Source organism: Bos indicus x Bos taurus, chromosome 3 (genome assembly GCF_003369695.1).
Source record: "Bos indicus x Bos taurus breed Angus x Brahman F1 hybrid chromosome 3, Bos_hybrid_MaternalHap_v2.0, whole genome shotgun sequence".
Lineage (NCBI taxonomy): Eukaryota > Metazoa > Chordata > Mammalia > Artiodactyla > Bovidae > Bos > Bos indicus x Bos taurus.
In genome coordinates, this window is record NC_040078.1 from 23,912,073 (window position 1) to 23,928,424 (window position 16,352).

General features: G+C 45.7%; 1 protein-coding gene and 1 long non-coding RNA gene across 4 annotated transcripts in view; one reads left to right on the forward strand and one right to left on the reverse strand.

Annotated features, from left to right (window-relative positions):
- HAO2 (hydroxyacid oxidase 2) overlaps nt 1-10,743 on the reverse strand; it is a 31,186-nt gene extending 20,443 nt beyond the window's left edge. Inside the window, exons 1-2 of one of the 3 annotated variants that reach the window (XM_027535616.1) lie at nt 10,632-10,741; nt 5,341-5,547 (exon numbers count right to left, since the gene is read on the reverse strand). The gene's annotated coding sequence lies outside the window, so the exon portion shown is untranslated. Of the gene's footprint in view, nt 1-5,340; nt 5,548-10,631 lie in introns of all 3 variants that reach the window. The other 2 variants (XM_027535612.1, XM_027535627.1) reach the window with 2 other exon arrangements.
- Nucleotides 1-16,352, forward strand: part of LOC113888571 — a 61,701-nt gene that overhangs the window by 4,250 nt on the left and 41,099 nt on the right. The gene's annotated exons all lie outside the window — the stretch shown is intronic.

A 16,352-nucleotide genomic window follows, 5' to 3' on the forward strand; every position in this document is an offset into this window, starting at 1 on the left:
GGGGGAAAGTGGGGGTGGGATGAATTGGGAGATTGGGATTAACATGTATACTCTATTAATACTATGTATAAAATAGATAACTGGAGAGAACCTACTGTATAGCTCGGGGAACCCTATTCAGTGCTCTGCGGTAACCTAAATGGAAGGGAAATCCAAAAAGGAGAGGATATGTGTACGCGAATAGCAGACTCTGCTGGACACCAGAAATTAACACCATGCTGTAAAGCAACTAAACTCCAATAAAACGTAAAAACAGAGACAGGACTTGGACTCTCGGGAACATAAGGTCAGATGTCAGTAAAGATGGGATGGGAGTGTCCCTAACACTGGTGTGCCCTGAGGAACCACGGATGGCATTTATATGGGGGCCTGGAGGCAGAGGGCCCAGGGTGGGTCTGACAGGTGCCGGTAGTCTAATGCTGCAAGAATGTACCCAGGGCTCTATCAGCCCAGGGTCAGCTCTGGCCTTTTCCCTGAGGCTTCCCACACTGAGCCGAGGACTCAGGACCCCTTCCAGGACAAGAGGGCCGTGGTTTTGTTTTATTCTGTTTGTGCAATAATAATCTGTCCTCTCCAGCCACCACCCCACCATCCTTTCTCATGAGCTGGTTTTTCTCCCCAGTCATTAAAATTCCCCTCTTGAGCTGTGGGCACATCTTCCTATGAAGAGTAGTACATGTGGGCTCTTCAGAACCTATTCTGCCACTAACTATGGAGACTGTCTTTGTCTTACTCTAGGAGCTCTGTTTAAGGAGAGTGTGAGGTTGTGAGGGGAGGTACATTTATATTAATGCTCATTCTGGAGCTGTTGTGACCTAACTAGGTTATTAGTGACCCAGTGTTCCACCTCTGCGGATGGTAATGATTGCAAATCCTGCCTGGTGAGAATGAGAAGACAGAGCGGCTGTGCTTGATGGAGCTGAGAGGGACTTTAGAGAGATGGAGAGATGTCCACAAGTTCACAGCACAGCGGAATTAAAAAATGAGCCTAGGTCTCCTGTCTGCATGCTCAGTGCTCTTTCTGATGCAGTATGTGACTCAGAATTTCTCTGAAGAGCCTGGCGAAATTACCTGGAATTTGTTTATCCTTACGTGGGCATTAGTTTCTAGTGTAGACCTGAGGTTTCTAGAGACTGAACTTATCTACACTGGATTTTATCACTCCAACTCCTCCTGACCCTGCTTGGTTAGCCAATATTAGCAAAAAGGGGCTGAAGCTGGAGGAACAGACTAGATTCTTGCCTGTGTAGTCAGTGGACCCACACTTGTGGGGGATGGAGAAGCAGTCTGCTTCAGAGGAGGTTACTGACACTTAGCCCTATGAGCAGAGACACGTTACTTCCGCTCTTTGGACCTCAGTTCCTCATTGGAGAAACTATGGTTTTACATATTTAGGTGTAATCTCCACCAGATTTGGGGGGCTTTCCAGATGGCACTGGGGCTTCCCAGGTGGTACTAGTGGTAAAGAACCCTGCCAATACAGGTGGCATAAGAGACGCAGGTTCCATCCCTGGTTTGGGAAGATTCCCTGGAGTAGGAAACGGCAACCCACTCCAGTACTCTTGCCTGGACAATCCCACGGACAGAAGAGCCTGGCAGGCTACAGTCCATGGGGTTGCAAAGAGTCAGACACGACTGGGTGACTAAACAACAACAATACCAGATTCGAAGCCACTAGAGAAATTAAAGGTTGGGCTGATGTTTTATGAGGTCCTCATTCTATGCTTCCTTTGCCCATAAAAATGCAAAGACCTCTGTTTAGATGGATCACATTAGCATTCTTGTTCAGCACTTACTTCACGGTGATAAAGTGCAGAGCAGGGAACAAGCCCCTTATCTAGGCTGGTTCCTGACACCAATCAGCTGGGAGCTCACAGACATCCTTTGCTCTTCCTCACCAACCTTGAGGCTGGTTTTTACAATCTCTTCTGACCCTGTGGTGCAACCAAAGGCTTCAGCAGGGAACACTTCCACCAGTCAGGGCACTGTTTCCCTTTTACAGGTGGGTTCTCACCCCACCTGGGTTCCCAGATGGCCCACCAGCTAATTCATCATCCTACACACGTATTCTCTTCTTTCCCTGATTTCTCCAAACTATTGGTTGATTTTTCTTTCAGGAAACCTTTCTCACTTTTTCCCTTTCCCTAGTTTCTCCCATATCCTTCCCTTTTCCATTTGCAAACCAAAAATAACCCCCTTGTGGTGGATGAGACTGGTGTTGTGGAGTTCCTTGGATTATGAACAAAGTGAAAAAGTTCTGAAGTCACGTTGCTGCTGCTGCTGCTAAGTCAGTCGTGTCCGACTCTGTGCGACCCCGTACATGGCAGCCCAACAGGCTCCTCTGTCCCTGGGATTCACCAGGCAAGAATACTGGAGTGGGTTGCCATTTCCTTCTCCAATGCATGCATACATGTTAAGTCGCTTCAGTCATGTCCGACTCTGTGCCACCCCATAGAGGGCAGCCCACCAGGCTCCTCTGTCCACAGGATTCTCCAGGCAAGAATACTGGAGTGGGTTGCCATTTAGACTTGGTTAAAGAAAACCTCCAAAGCCTTTGAATACACCCTCAGGGGCACAAGACTTCTACCCTCTGTCACCACAGAATTCTTTCTTTGTCTAATTAAGCCTGCTTGTCCTCTTCATCAGCATTTATAAAAACAAAAGAAACTATTTAGTAAGCAACTTCTTCGTTTTCAGTTTTAGCCTATTTCTAGCGTACAGGACTCTATACTCATTTGCATTGCAAATATGCTAATTTTCTGCTACTCTGGAAATCAAGTGGGTATTTTCAGTAACCTAGGAATCCAGCCACTATCTTAATAGCTTTCTTTCTATGGGAAAATATGCGCTGAGTTCCCAACAAATGACCTCCTAGTAGAGCTTTGGAGCACAAGCCTCGTTGTGAATAGTGTGCTTTCCATGGGCTGTTGGCTATCGTTTAGGACGTACTGGGAGACCTTGATCCAAGGGTTCACAGGGTGTTTGCAGAGACTGGGAATTTTCTTCTCTTGAGCAGTGGAATCATTTGATTACACAAAGGCCCTTGGAGACAGCGTGGTGGCTCCTTAATAACAAGAATAGTGACGATAAATTCGCAACCATTTATGGAATGCTTCGTGACGTGTCACGTAGCTTATTTTAGGTGCATTAATGTGCAATCTCCAAACACAAATATCATTATCCTCATTTTGCAGATGAGAAACCGCAGGTTCAGAGAGATTAAAATATTTTGCCCAGCATCACATATCTAGTCATATACTCTGACTCCTGTGGCTTGGCTCTTAAGCATCACGAAAAGAAGCAATAATCTGAAGCCAAGTGTGGTTTGTAGGGTGAGAGCTGGCATCGAAAATGGTGAGAGTCCCATTTTATAAATGAAAAAATTAAAACTCAGAAAATTCAAATAAGTCGTCTCTATTCACATGATGAGGATGGCAGGGCCTGCCTAGGAATTTTCTGGTTTGCTCTGAATATTGTTTAGTCGGCCAGTACATGGTCTTAGTGGTTTGCTAGGCTTCCCAGATGGCACTAGTGGCAGAGAACCCGTCTGCCAATGCAGGAGACATGAGACGTGGATTCAATCAGGAAGATTCCCTGGTGGAGGGAATGGCAACCCACTCCAGTATTCTTGCCTGGAGAATCCCATGGATAGCGGAGCCTGATGGGCTACAGTCCACGGGGTGGCAAAAGAGTTGGACACGGCTGAAGCGAATTAGCACACACACGTACAAGATCAGTTCAGGTCTCTGCTCTATAGGGTCAGAAGAGTTGCACAGGGACTTGCCTGGTGATCCAGTGGTTAAGACTCTGAGCTTCCAACACACGGGTTGTGGGTTCAATCCCTGGTCAGGGAATTAAGATCCCACATGCCTTGTGGCATGGCAGAAAATAAAAGAGCTGCACAAAGTGAGCTTGATCAGTTCCCACAAGATCTAGGCCACTGGGAAAGGTGTCCTGTGTGGAGATCACAGCCCTGCACCTTCGTTTGCTCAGAAAGGGTGAAGTGCACTAAACAGATCTCAGAAACTACACAAAGGTTCAGAACAAGCTCTGAACTCTACTATTTTCACTCCTGACTTGAGGTCTCATAGGCATAGCTCTACGCAGGAGTGGCAGCTCCTGAGAGGCAGCAGGAGAGGAGTGAGAAGACAGAGAAGCTGCTCACGATGCTCCATGAGACATCAGTAGCTGAGGGAGTGCATGGAGCCAGGAGGACAGGATCTCATAAGTATTATGTCTTGGGAAACATGGGCTCAAACTCAGCTCTGCTGCTTGTTCACCAGGTGCCATGAACAGGTTATTTGTAAAAGAAGATTATTAATGCCTGTCCCACAGGGCCTCATGAGGACTAAACACTGCTGCTGCTGCTAAGTCGCTTCAGTCGTGTCCGACTCTGTGCGACCCCATAGACGGCAGCCCACCAGGCTCCACCGTCCCTGGCATTCTCAACACTACAGTTCACATAATGTTCCTAGAGCAGTGCCTTATATAGATTAAAGTGCCAGTGGAAGTGTTAGTCGCTCAGCCACATCTGACTCTGTGACTTCATGGACTGTGATCCATCCTTCAGAGGACCAGGCTCCTCTGTCCATGGGATTCTCCAGGCAAGAATACTGGAGTGGGTTGCCATTCTCTTCTCCAGGGGATCTTCCTGATTGAATCCACGTCTCTTATGTCTCCTGCATTGGCAGACGGGTTCTCTGCCACTAGCGCCATCTGGGAAGCCTAGCAAACCAGGGATTGAACCCAGGCCCCTGCTTTGCAGGCAGATTTTTTTACTGTCTGAGCCTCCAGGGAAGCTCTTGTATAGACTAGACTATCCTTAAACGGTAGAACCATTGGCATTCTTTCTCTTGTTGATGACATTCTCCTCTGAGGCTCTGGAGGTTGAAAGTGGATTTCACCTTCGAGTAATTCTGTGATGGTAGAATTTATTTTTTTTCCTTTTTTATTGGAATATAATTGCCTTACAATGTTATGTTAGTTTCTGCTGTACAAGAAAGTGAATCAGCTGTATGCATACAAATATCCCCTCCCTCTTGGACCTCTTCCCCCTACCCCTCACCATCCCACCCCTCTAGGTCATCACAGAGCACCGAGCTGAGCTTCCTGTGCTAAACAGTAGCTTCCCACCAGCTAGCTATTTTACAAATGGTAGTTTATATTTGTCAGTCCTAATTTCCTATTTATCCCAACCTCCTCTTCCCCTCCTATGTCTGCATGTCCATTCTCTAAGTCTGCCTCTCTATTCCTGCCTTGGAAATAGGTTCATCTGTACCATTTTTCTAGATTCCATGTATATGCATTAACATACAATATTTGTTTTTCTTTCTGACTTACTTTACTCTGTATGACAGACTCCAGGTCCTGGTGATGGTATAATTCAAACTGTGTCGGATTTACTCGTTGGTTAATCCCACAAGGCTTGTCTAGTGCACACTCTCAGCCAGGACGAGCAGAGGCAGTCACTGTTCCGCACGTGCTCCTCGATGGTTCCCAGCTGCTTATAGGTAGGCAGGCTTTATATGACTAGTTCTGGTCAATGGGCTAGAAGTGGAAGTGACTTGTGTTCATTTTGGGCCAAGAATTTAAGAGCTTCTATGTGACTCTCTTTTTTTCCCTCCTGTTACAACATCCAGGGGCCATGTCCATCAGGAGGCATTGCTATAGGATAAAGGTAGCTTAGATCCCTGAATCATCACCTGAAAAGGAGGAGCCCTGGGGATCAGCTGGTTTTTTTGAATAAGAAATAGATGTTTGAATGTTAAACCACGAAGAATTCAGGGTTTATTCCTTACCACAGCAAAGCCAAACCCAACCTATTATATCTAGGCATCATGCCAAACACTACAGGTTAAAAAAAGAGCTACATGATGTTAGTCTCTATTCCCAAGAAGCTTACAGTCAAAAGAGAAGGTGGATTTCAACAGCTGACTCTCCTTTAGTCGATATGATGTTGCCTATAACAGAAATCCTTTTCTAGGAAGGGTTACCCAGAAATGTGGGAATATTCCCATTGCTTCTCAAATGGTAGCCCATAAGTGATGTTCCACTCCATCTAGTCTAGACAAGCTCCAATTCTCATCTACCTATAAAGTTAGGTTATGGCTGTCTGTCCCACAGAGCTCTTATGAGAATCAAAGGATCTTGTCAAATGCAGAATAGCCTAATGATAATAGTAAGTTATCATTTAAATAATAGTAATGATCATAGTAAATTATCATAATAAATTATTACTATTACTTCAATAGTAAAGGCTTTGGAGTTTTGCTTCCTGTTAGGAGGTAGGATATCACAAAAAGCCATTTCTCCCTTGATCCTGTTTCCAGACTGTCTATTACAATCCACTGATCTGGGTATCTTTCTACTAATACCACCCTGACTGATCACTGTTGGGGGAAGTTCTTCCCGGACTGATCCATAGATTCAACTTGAGTGCATGCATGCTCAGTCTTTGGGAACTTACAAATTATAGCCTGCCAGGCTTCTCTGTCTATGGGATTCTTCAAGCAAGAATACTGGAGTGGGTTGCCATGCTCTTCTCCAGGGGATCTTCCTGACCCAGGGGTCGAACCTGTGCCCCCTGCATTGCAGGCAGATTTTTTTTACTGCTGAGCCACTGGGGAAGCCAGATTCAGCTTGACCCAATTATAATTTCAGGAGGCTATACACCAGAAGGAATTGTTACCCGGATCCAAGTAAACGTACTCCCCAAAGAAACTACACCAGCCTGACTGTCTGACAACATTAACTTTTTTGCTTTTTAGGAGCAGTCGCTGCATCACTGTTATCCTCTGTGGCCACGAAGCAGTGGTCAAGTGACAAAGTAGATCCCCGGGGGCAGGAACTGTGACTTTTAGATTTTCCAGAACCCTTTCAAGTGGACATCTTTTAAGCTATCTCCCCTCCTAAGGACATCCATAAATACTCCCTCGGGGCTATTCCTTGGTGGCCTAGCAGTTAGGATTTCAGGCTTTCATTGCTAGGGCCAGGGTTCAATCCCAGGCCTGAGAACTGAGATCCTGCAGGTTGCTTGATATGGCTCACCCCAACCCTCCAAAAAAAAAAAAAAAAATTACTCCCTCAGGTGGTTCTAAAACTTAACTTCCCTAGACATAGCCTCTCTATCTATAGTTTTTTTTTTTTTTTTTTGAGTATGATTGTATCACAATGTTGTGTCAGTTTCTGTTGTACAGCATAGTGAATCAGCTATTTATGTACATATATCCCCTCTTTTTTGATTTTCTTCCCATTTAGGTCATCACACAGCGTTGGGTAGATTTCTCTTGTTATACAGTAGGTTCTCATGAGTTACCTACTTTATATATACTACTATGTATAAAATGGGACTTCCCTGGTGGCTCAGATAGTAAAGAATCTGCCTGCAATGCAGGAGACATGAGTTGGATCCCTGGGTCAGGAAGATCCCCTGCAGAAGGGAATGGCTACCTCCTCCAGTATTCTTGCCTGGAGAATTCCATGGACAGAGGAGCCTGGTGGGCTAAAGCCCATGGGGTTGCAAAGACTTGGACACGACTAAATGACTAACACTTTCACTTTTTAACTTTTTTGTATATAATAGATAACTCATGGGAACCATCGGAGTGACTCTGCGGCAAAGCCTTCCTTTGCCAGGCCCCTCAGTGTCCTACTCCCTGTGTCCACATGGTGTCTTTCTGCCGAGACTCTTTCTTTGAAGACTCACATTTGAGCACCTCCAGTGCCTCCAAGGCAAATTGGAAGTGGTCAGACAAGAGATGGCAAACTGAATGTCGACATTCTAGGAATCAGCGAACTGAAATGGACTGGAATGGGTGAATTTAACTCAGATGACCACTATATCTATTACTGCGGGCAGGAATCCCTCAGAAGGAATGGAGTGGCCATCATGGTCAACAAAAGAGTCCGAAATGCAGCACTTGGATGCAATCTCAAACACGACAGAATAATCTCTCTTCGTTTCCAAGGCAAACCATTCAATATCACAGTAATCCAAGTCTATGCCCCAACCAGTAACATTGAAGAAGCTGAAGTTGAATGGTTCTATGAAGACCTACAAGACCTTTTAGAACTAACACCCCAAAAAGATGTCCTTCTCATTATAGGGGACTGGAATGCAAAAGTAGGAAGTCAAGAAACACCTGGAGTAACAGGCAAATTTGGCCTTGGAATACGGAATGAAGCAGGGCAAAGACTAATAGAGTTTTGCCAAGAAAATGCACTGGTCATGACAAACACCCTCTTCCAACAACACAAGAGAAGACTCTATACATGGACATCACCAGATGGTCAACACTGAAATCAGATTGATTATATTCTTTGCAGCCAAAGGTGGAGAAGCTCTATACAGTCAGCAAAAACAAGACCAGGAGCTGACTGTGGCTCAGACCATGAACTCTTTATTGCCAAATTCAGACTTAAATTGAAGAAAGTAGGGAAAACCACTAGACCATTCAGGGATGACCTAAATCAAATCCCTTATGATTATACAGTGGAAGTGAGGAATAGATTTAAGGGCCTAGATCTGATAGATAGAGTGCCTGATGAACTATGGACTGAGGTTCGTGACATTGTACAGGAGACAGGGATCAAGACCATTCCCATAGAAAAGAAATGCAAAAAAGCAAAATGGCTGTCTGGGGAGGCCTTACAAATAGCTGTGAAAAGAAAAGAAGCGAAAAGCAAAGGAGAAAAGGAAAGATATAAACATCTGAATGCAGAGTTCCAAAGAATAGCAAGAAGAGATAAGAAAGCCTTCTTCAGCGATCAATGCAAAGAAATAGAGGAAAACAACAGAATGGGAAAGACTAGAGATCTCTTCAAGAAAATCAGAGATACCAAAGGAACATTTCATGCAAAGATGGGCTCGATAAAGGACAGAAATGGTATGGACCTAACAGAAGCAGAAGATATTAAGAAGAAATGGCAAGAATACACAGAAGAACTGTACAAAAAAGATCTTCACAACCCAGATAATCACTATGGTGTGATCACTGACCTAGAGCCAGACATCCTGGAATGTGAAGTCAAGTGGGCCTTAGAAAGCATCACTATGAACAAAGCTAGTGGAGATGATGGAATTCCAGTTGAACTATTCCAAATCCTGAAAGATGATGCTGTGAAAGTGCTGCACTCAACATGCCAGCAAATTTGGAAAACTCAGCAGTGGCCACAGGACTGGAAAAGGTCAGTTTTCATTCCAATCCCAAAGAAAGGCAATGCCAAAGAATGCTCAAACTACTGCACAATTGCACTCATCTCACAGGCTAGTAAAGTAATGCTCAAAATTCTCCAAGCCAGGCTTCAGCAATATGTGAACTGTAAAATTCCTGATGTTCAAGCTGGTTTTAAAAAAGGCAGAGGAACCAGAGATCAAATTGCCAACATCCGCTGGATCATAGAAAAAGCAAGAGCGTTCCAGAAAAACATCTATTTCTGCTTTATTGACTATGCCAAAGCCTTTGACTGTGTGGATCACAATAAACTGTGGAAAATTCTGAAAGAGATGGGAATACCAGACCACCTGATCTGCCTCTTGAGAAATTTGTATGCAGGTCAGGAAGCAACAGTTAGAACTGGACATGGAACAACAGACTGGTTCCAAATAGGAAAAGGAGTTCGTCAAGGCTGTATATTGTCACCCTGTTTATTTAACTTATATGCAGAGTACATCATGAGAAACGCTGGACTGGAAGAAACACAAGCTGGAATCAAGATTGCCGGGAGAAATATCAATAACCTCAGATATGCAGATGACACCACCCTTATGGCAGAAAGTGAAGAGGAACTCAAAAGCCTCTTGATAAAAGTGAAAGTGGAGAGTGAAAAAGTTGGCTTAAAGCTCAACATTCAGAAAACGAAGATCATGGCATCTGGTCCCACCACTTCATGGGAAATAGATGGGGAAACAGTGGAAACAGTGTCAGACTTTATTTTTCTGGGCTCCAAAATCACTACAGATGGTGACTGCAGTCATGAAATTAAAAGACGCTTACTCCTTGGAAGGAAGGTTATGACCAACCTAGATAGCATATTGAAAAGCAGAGACATTACTTTGCCAACAAAGGTTCGTCTAGTCAAGGCTATGGTTTTTCCAGTGATCATGTATGGATGTGAGAGTTGGACTGTGAAGAAGGCTGAGTGCTGAAGAATTGATGCTTTTGAACTGTGGTGTTGGAGAAGACTCTTGAGAGTCCCTTGAACTGCAAGGAGATCCAACCAGTCCATTCTGAAGGAGATCAGCCCTGGGATTTCTTTGGAAGGAATGATGCTAAAGCTGAAACTCCAGTACTTTGGCCACCTCATGTGAAGAGTTGACTCATTGGAAAAGACTCTGATGCTTGGAGGGATTGGGGGCAGGAGGAGAAGGGGATGACAGAGGATGAGATGGCTGGATGGCATCACTGACTCGATGGACGTGAGTCTGAGTGAACTCCGGGAGTTGGTGATGGACAGGGAGGCCTGGTGTGCTGGGATTCATGGGGTCGCAAAGAGTCGGACACGACTGAGCAACTGATCTGATCTGATCTGATCTGAGTGCCTCCTGAAGTCTCTAGCCTCTCTTCTCGTCCCACCTGCCACCTGCTCTCCCACCCCAGTTCCAAATACACGGTAGACAACCATCAACACACCTGGTATTAGCCTCTTCCAGTGCCTGGGGATAGTGGTGTCCGGCAGCAGCCACCCCGATCTTGGCTCACAGCTGGCTGTGGTGGGAATGGCAGGTCTCTATCCACAGCCCACTGAAGACAGAAGAGGTTCAAAGTTACAAGTTAATCTTTAATGGGAACAGCATGTAGCTTGGAAGCCAGTGAGCAAGTGGGCCAAAGCATGTTAACCATGAAATGAACTTTGCCAAGTTACATCACATTCAAGTGACATTCATTACCAAATTCAACCTCAAAATAAAATAGCTGTTAATTTGCTCAAGCCATATATTTCTCCCCTTGGGCAGCAAGGAGATCAAACCAGTCAATCCTAAAGGAAATCAACCCTGAATATTAATTGGAAGGACTAGGGCTGAAGCTGAAGCTCCAATACTTAGGCCACCTGATGTGAAGAGCTAACTCACTGGAAGAGAGTTGTCTGGGAAAGATTGAGGGCAGGAGGAGAAGGGGGTGACAGAGGATGAGATAGTTGGATGGTATCACTGACTCAGTGGACGTGAGTTTGAGCAAACTCCTGGAGATGGTGAAGGACAGGGAAGCTTGGTGTGCTGCAGTCCATGGGGTTGCAAAGAGTCGGACATGGCTTAGTGACTGAACAACAATTTATTTTCCCAATCCTTCAAAGATGGCTAAAGGAAGAGAATCAGTGATTTCAGTGGAGAATTACAAAAACCCCCATGTTGTAAAGGAAAGGCTTGTCTGGGGAAGTGCTGAGGGGATGGGTACGGAGCAGTCACACCTGGGAACTGGAACACAGGCAGCAGTGACCCAGCCAGGTTGTTCTGAGGGCTGTGCTATGTCAAGTCCTCCAGGCCTGACCAGAGACGAATAAGGGAAGCAGGGGGAACCACTAACACTTCTGAGTGGGAGAATGACTCAGTAATCAGGTGTAAGTCTGAGGAAGCCAATGCAAATGTTATTGTTGTTGTTCAGTCGCTCAGACTCTGCAACCCCATGGATTGCTGCATGCCAGGCTTCCCTGTCCTTCACCATCTCCCAGAGCTTCCTCAAACCCATGTCCATTGAGTCGATGATGCCATCCAACCATCTCATTCTCTGTCACCTCCTTCTCCTCCTACCTTCAATCTTTCCCAGCATCAGGGTCTTTTCCAATGCGTTGGCTCTTCGAATCAGGTGGCCAATGTATTTCACAATAGTACATGTTAAGAAAAAAAAAAAAAGAATTCCCCAAGAGCAGTCCTGTGGGGCTCACTAATGTCACTAATTAATGTCTAATTTGTCCAGGCCCTTCCCGCTGTGCTCCTGAGCCAGCCCCTCATTCTGCACCAACCACGTTATGAGTTGCTGACAATAGGCCTGACATGTGACACACATTATTTCACTTGATTTTCACAGCAACCATATGGGGCAATATTATTTTCCCATTTTTCAGAAAAGAAAATGAAGTTAGCTGGCTCAAGCTTTCCATCAGTAATGAGAAGAGTTGGGATTTGCATCTAGCCTGTAGCCCATTCAATGGCAGGTGAAAATTCTAGGCTATTTCAAGGACCATGGCAGCGGGATTTCCCTATCGTTTAGAATCTGCAGCTGAACTGAAAAACAACTTTGCTGCTGATGTATTTACCTTCCCCATTCAAGGCTCATTCTACATTCACTTGAGGGTAATTGCTACCTGCTGTTTTACCACTAGATGGCAGGCTTACCTCAGAAATACTTTCAAAGTGACCCTCCGGCAGGATCTGAAAAGTCCTTTGCCACGGTGATTTTTACCCCTCCATAATCAGCCTCCAGGGCATGCCCACAGTCAGCTCTCACACCACCGGACCTCCTAGCTATCCAGGAGACATTATGTTATGGTCAGGAACACAGACCCTGGAGCCTTGTGAGCGCCTGAGTGCCCGTCTGTTGCCACTTCTAACTTCTGAGTTCTGCAGTTTCTCCCAATGTCTCCTACACTTTAATGAGAATTAAAGAGTTAATACTTACAACGTTCAGGTAGTCGGTGGAACAGTGGAGGTTCTATAGCTCTTATAGCTAGATTCATAGTTTGAATCAACTTCAAATTAGGTTCTCAAGTTTGAATCTAATGTGAAGTCCTGGGGATCTTTCAAATCTGGTCACTGAGCTAAGGAACATTTTCTCTTCTTTAGTATCAGCCTTCACTGCTGTAGCCTAAGTGAATTAATCCCCACAGGGGCACAGAGGGACACAAGCAGAGCTCTCTTGAGGTGGTTTGTAGCATCTCTTGAATTCCAGAGACTGGAACCATCTGGTGTTCATGATGGGTTCAGCTTTGGATTTGACATTGGGTTGGACAGGACAGCACCAGTGTGCTGGGAGCATGTTTCAGGGAGGCTGTAAAGAGATGTTGTTTTTCAGGTAGCCCTGGGGCTTCCCAGGTAGTGCTAGTGGTAAAGAACCTGTCTGCCAATGCAGGAGAGAAAGGAGAAGTGTATTTGATCCCTGGATGGGGAAGATCCCCTGGAGGAGGTCATGGCAGCCCACTCCAGTATTCTTGTCTGGAGAATCCTATGGACAGAGGAGCCTGGTGGGCTACAGTCCGTAGGGTCACTAAGAGTCGGACTTGACTAAAAAGTGACCTAGCATGCATGCACGCATGGGGTACCTATTAATCATTGTATGTGTATGTGCTAAGTCACTTCAGTCATGTGGCTATAGTCCCTGAGGTTCATCTGTCCATGGGATTCTCCAGGCAAGAATACTGGAGTGGGTTGCCATTTCCTTCTCCAGGGGATCTTCCCTACCCAAGAATTGAACCCATGTTTTTTATGTCTCCTGCATTGGCAGGCGGGTTCTTTACCACTAGCACCACCTGGGAATGTGCCTGCTTAATTTGGGTGAAGGGAAATGATAGGTTATTCTTGGGCAGTCATGGCCCAGCTCTTAGAGAACAAACGTAGTTCTGCAAGCATAAAGGCACCCCCCAATCCCCTATGATGGGGGGCACCTAGGCCCTCCTGGTCCCAGCTGTGCCATGCAGCCATCTGTCTTGCTTAAGCTGATTCCAGAAATCAGACGAACCTGGAACTTTGAGGTCTGGGCTCAAGCCCACCACATGCCTGACCCTAAGGAGGTGCAGGCAAGTTAATATTGAATTATTGAAGCCTGAAGCCAACCAGTTGTGGATGGGGTCAAACGAGGGACAGTTTGATCTTTCTGCAGCTACTGAACCTCTCAGAGGCTAAGAGGCCAGCAGTGTGGTTGTTCCCCTGGGTGGGAGCAATTGTGCAGTGAGTCACAGGGAAGGATGGGGACACAGCCTGAAGAAGGGCTTTTGGGGGAATATGGTTATATGCCAGTGATGTTTGTCACAGGGCTGCATTGTCTGTCCTTGTTTTACAGGGTCTGAAGGGGGAAGGAAAATTCTTTCTCCATTTGCTAAGTTTGCTACATAGATCAGGTCTGATAGGAAGTAGAGAGAGCTTCTGAATATGAAGGTGAGCTAGGTAGCAAGAGCTGGGATTATAAAGCTTCCCAAGATCTTGGAGAAATTTGGGTGCGGGGTGCAGACAAGAGTTCAGGATCTCAGATTCTGCCGGGTGTCTGGGGTCACGGGCACGGCTATCCCCATGGGAGACAATGAGGGAGCCGCCATCAACAGCCCATTGATATGAGAGCCGCTGGCATCTTGGAGATGATTTGTATCCTTCAGAAGGTTTATGCTGATTCAGGATCAAGCATAGCTTATATATGAGTTAGGTGACAGGGAAGGACAGTTGGTACAGGAGAGGAAGCAGTGGTTTCCTCCCTAAAGACACCTCATTTGTGACTTGGTCTTGCTCAGACACCAGGGGGTCTCACAGCTGCCCCATGATGAGGTGTGTAAAAGTCCTCACACTGTGCTCATAGTAAGTGAGTGCTCAATAAATGGTAGTGTTATCCTTAACAATAGTCAATAACACTTAAAGGACATTTACAATGTGCCAGGCAGTGTTCTAAGGGCTTTGCATGTATTAATTCATAGGGATCAACTTTATCCCCATTTTACAGATAAGGAAATTGAAGCACACAGCAGAAAGTAACTTTTTCCAGATCACACAGCTGGCAAACACAGAGCTGGGATTCAAAGCCAGAAAATCTGGCTCCAGAGTCGACGCTGTTAGACAAAGTGACAAAGTGTTAGTTGCTTAGTCTTGTCTGACTCTTTGTGACCCCATGGATTGTAGCCCACCAGGCTCCTCTGTCCATAGAATTCTCCAGGCAAGAATACTGGAGTGGGTTGCCATGCCCTCCTCCAGGGGATCTTCCTGACCCAGGGATTGAATCCTGGTTGCCCACATTGCAGGCAGATTTTTTACTGTCTGAGCCACTAGGGAAGCCTGACACTGTTAACTATTATGCTATTAATTCATATTTCAGAGTAGCTTATGGGAGACCAGAGGAGGAAGAGGTTGCTTCTGGCTGGGGTGACCAAGGAAGTGGGGGACCTGAACTAACAGATGTTCATCTGGCGCTTTCACATAAATTTAATTCTATTTCCTGTTTTCAATCCCAGTCCGTGGGTCTGAAGTTGAGCCTACAAGTCTTGCTCCTATGTGGACGGAGCTAGGGTGTTCAGCTGAGGCCCCAGACCTGCTGAACCCAGAGCCAGTGGGCCAGTTAAGGAAGGACTCCTAGAGATCAGGAACTCCGGAAGACTCAGCGAGGGCCTTTGAGGCTCGCTGGCTGACTTTTGTCCCCGCTTGCAACCAAAACATGATGTTTCCATGTCTCTGCCTGTACTTGCTATTCCTTCTTCCTCAAATTTTCCCTTTTTTTTTTTTTAGTTTTTAAAATTAAACTTAAAAAAATTTTTTTGAGATAATTGTAGATTCACATGCATGCTTCCTGGAATATTCTTACACTCCTACTTGTCCTTATGATCCAGTCGATGTGTCTTCCCAACCGTGAAGGCCTCCCCAGGGCTGTCAGGCAGAGCTGGCACTCTGTCTGTGTGTATGTGAGTGAGTGAGTGTGTGTGAAACATGTCACACTGTATTCCAATTGGTCCATTATGGCTTTGCAGGATTTGGAGTTCCTTGAGGCCAGGAACCCTGTTGTATTCATTCTTGAAACTGAGCCCACCAGAGCCTGACATGTGACGAGTATTTGTTGTAGAATTAGAGAATAGGTGAAGAAGCAAGCATAGATGCTGTCAGCATCTTCCCTTTACATTTCTACCCAACCTCTCCCTCCTCTCTCCTTTCCATCATCTGTCTTACTGGAAGAGCACAGCCAGCTTAATGCAAAGGTCAGGATAACTTTGGTTCGTGAACTGTTGACTGATGTTCACATTTCTGAACGTGCAATGACCTCAGCAGATCTAGGGCCAAACTCCATGTAAACACGCTGGGTTATGTAGGGACAATCAGCTTCGTGAGGTGGTAGCTTTATTAAAGTCTTTAGATTCTGATCAGCCCCAGCCCTTTGCCCACAAACATCGCCATTGACTCCCACTGGAGCCCAGCCCTGTGGTTGTTGCATAAGCTGCACCAGGCCCCAGTGGGCTAACTAGCCTGCGATGTCACTATGGATAAGAGGAGGCCCTAGAGTCTCCGAAAGCAGATGCTAGAATCTGCCTTCTCCTTCCCTCTTCATGCACTGACTTTGCATGGTCTCCTTCCCTGAAAGTCTCCTGCATGTGCTCAGGGCTCATTCCTTGAACAAGGCGTATTCAGGACAGGCATATTCAAGTCGCATGAACAGGCTACCTGGCTATTCTTG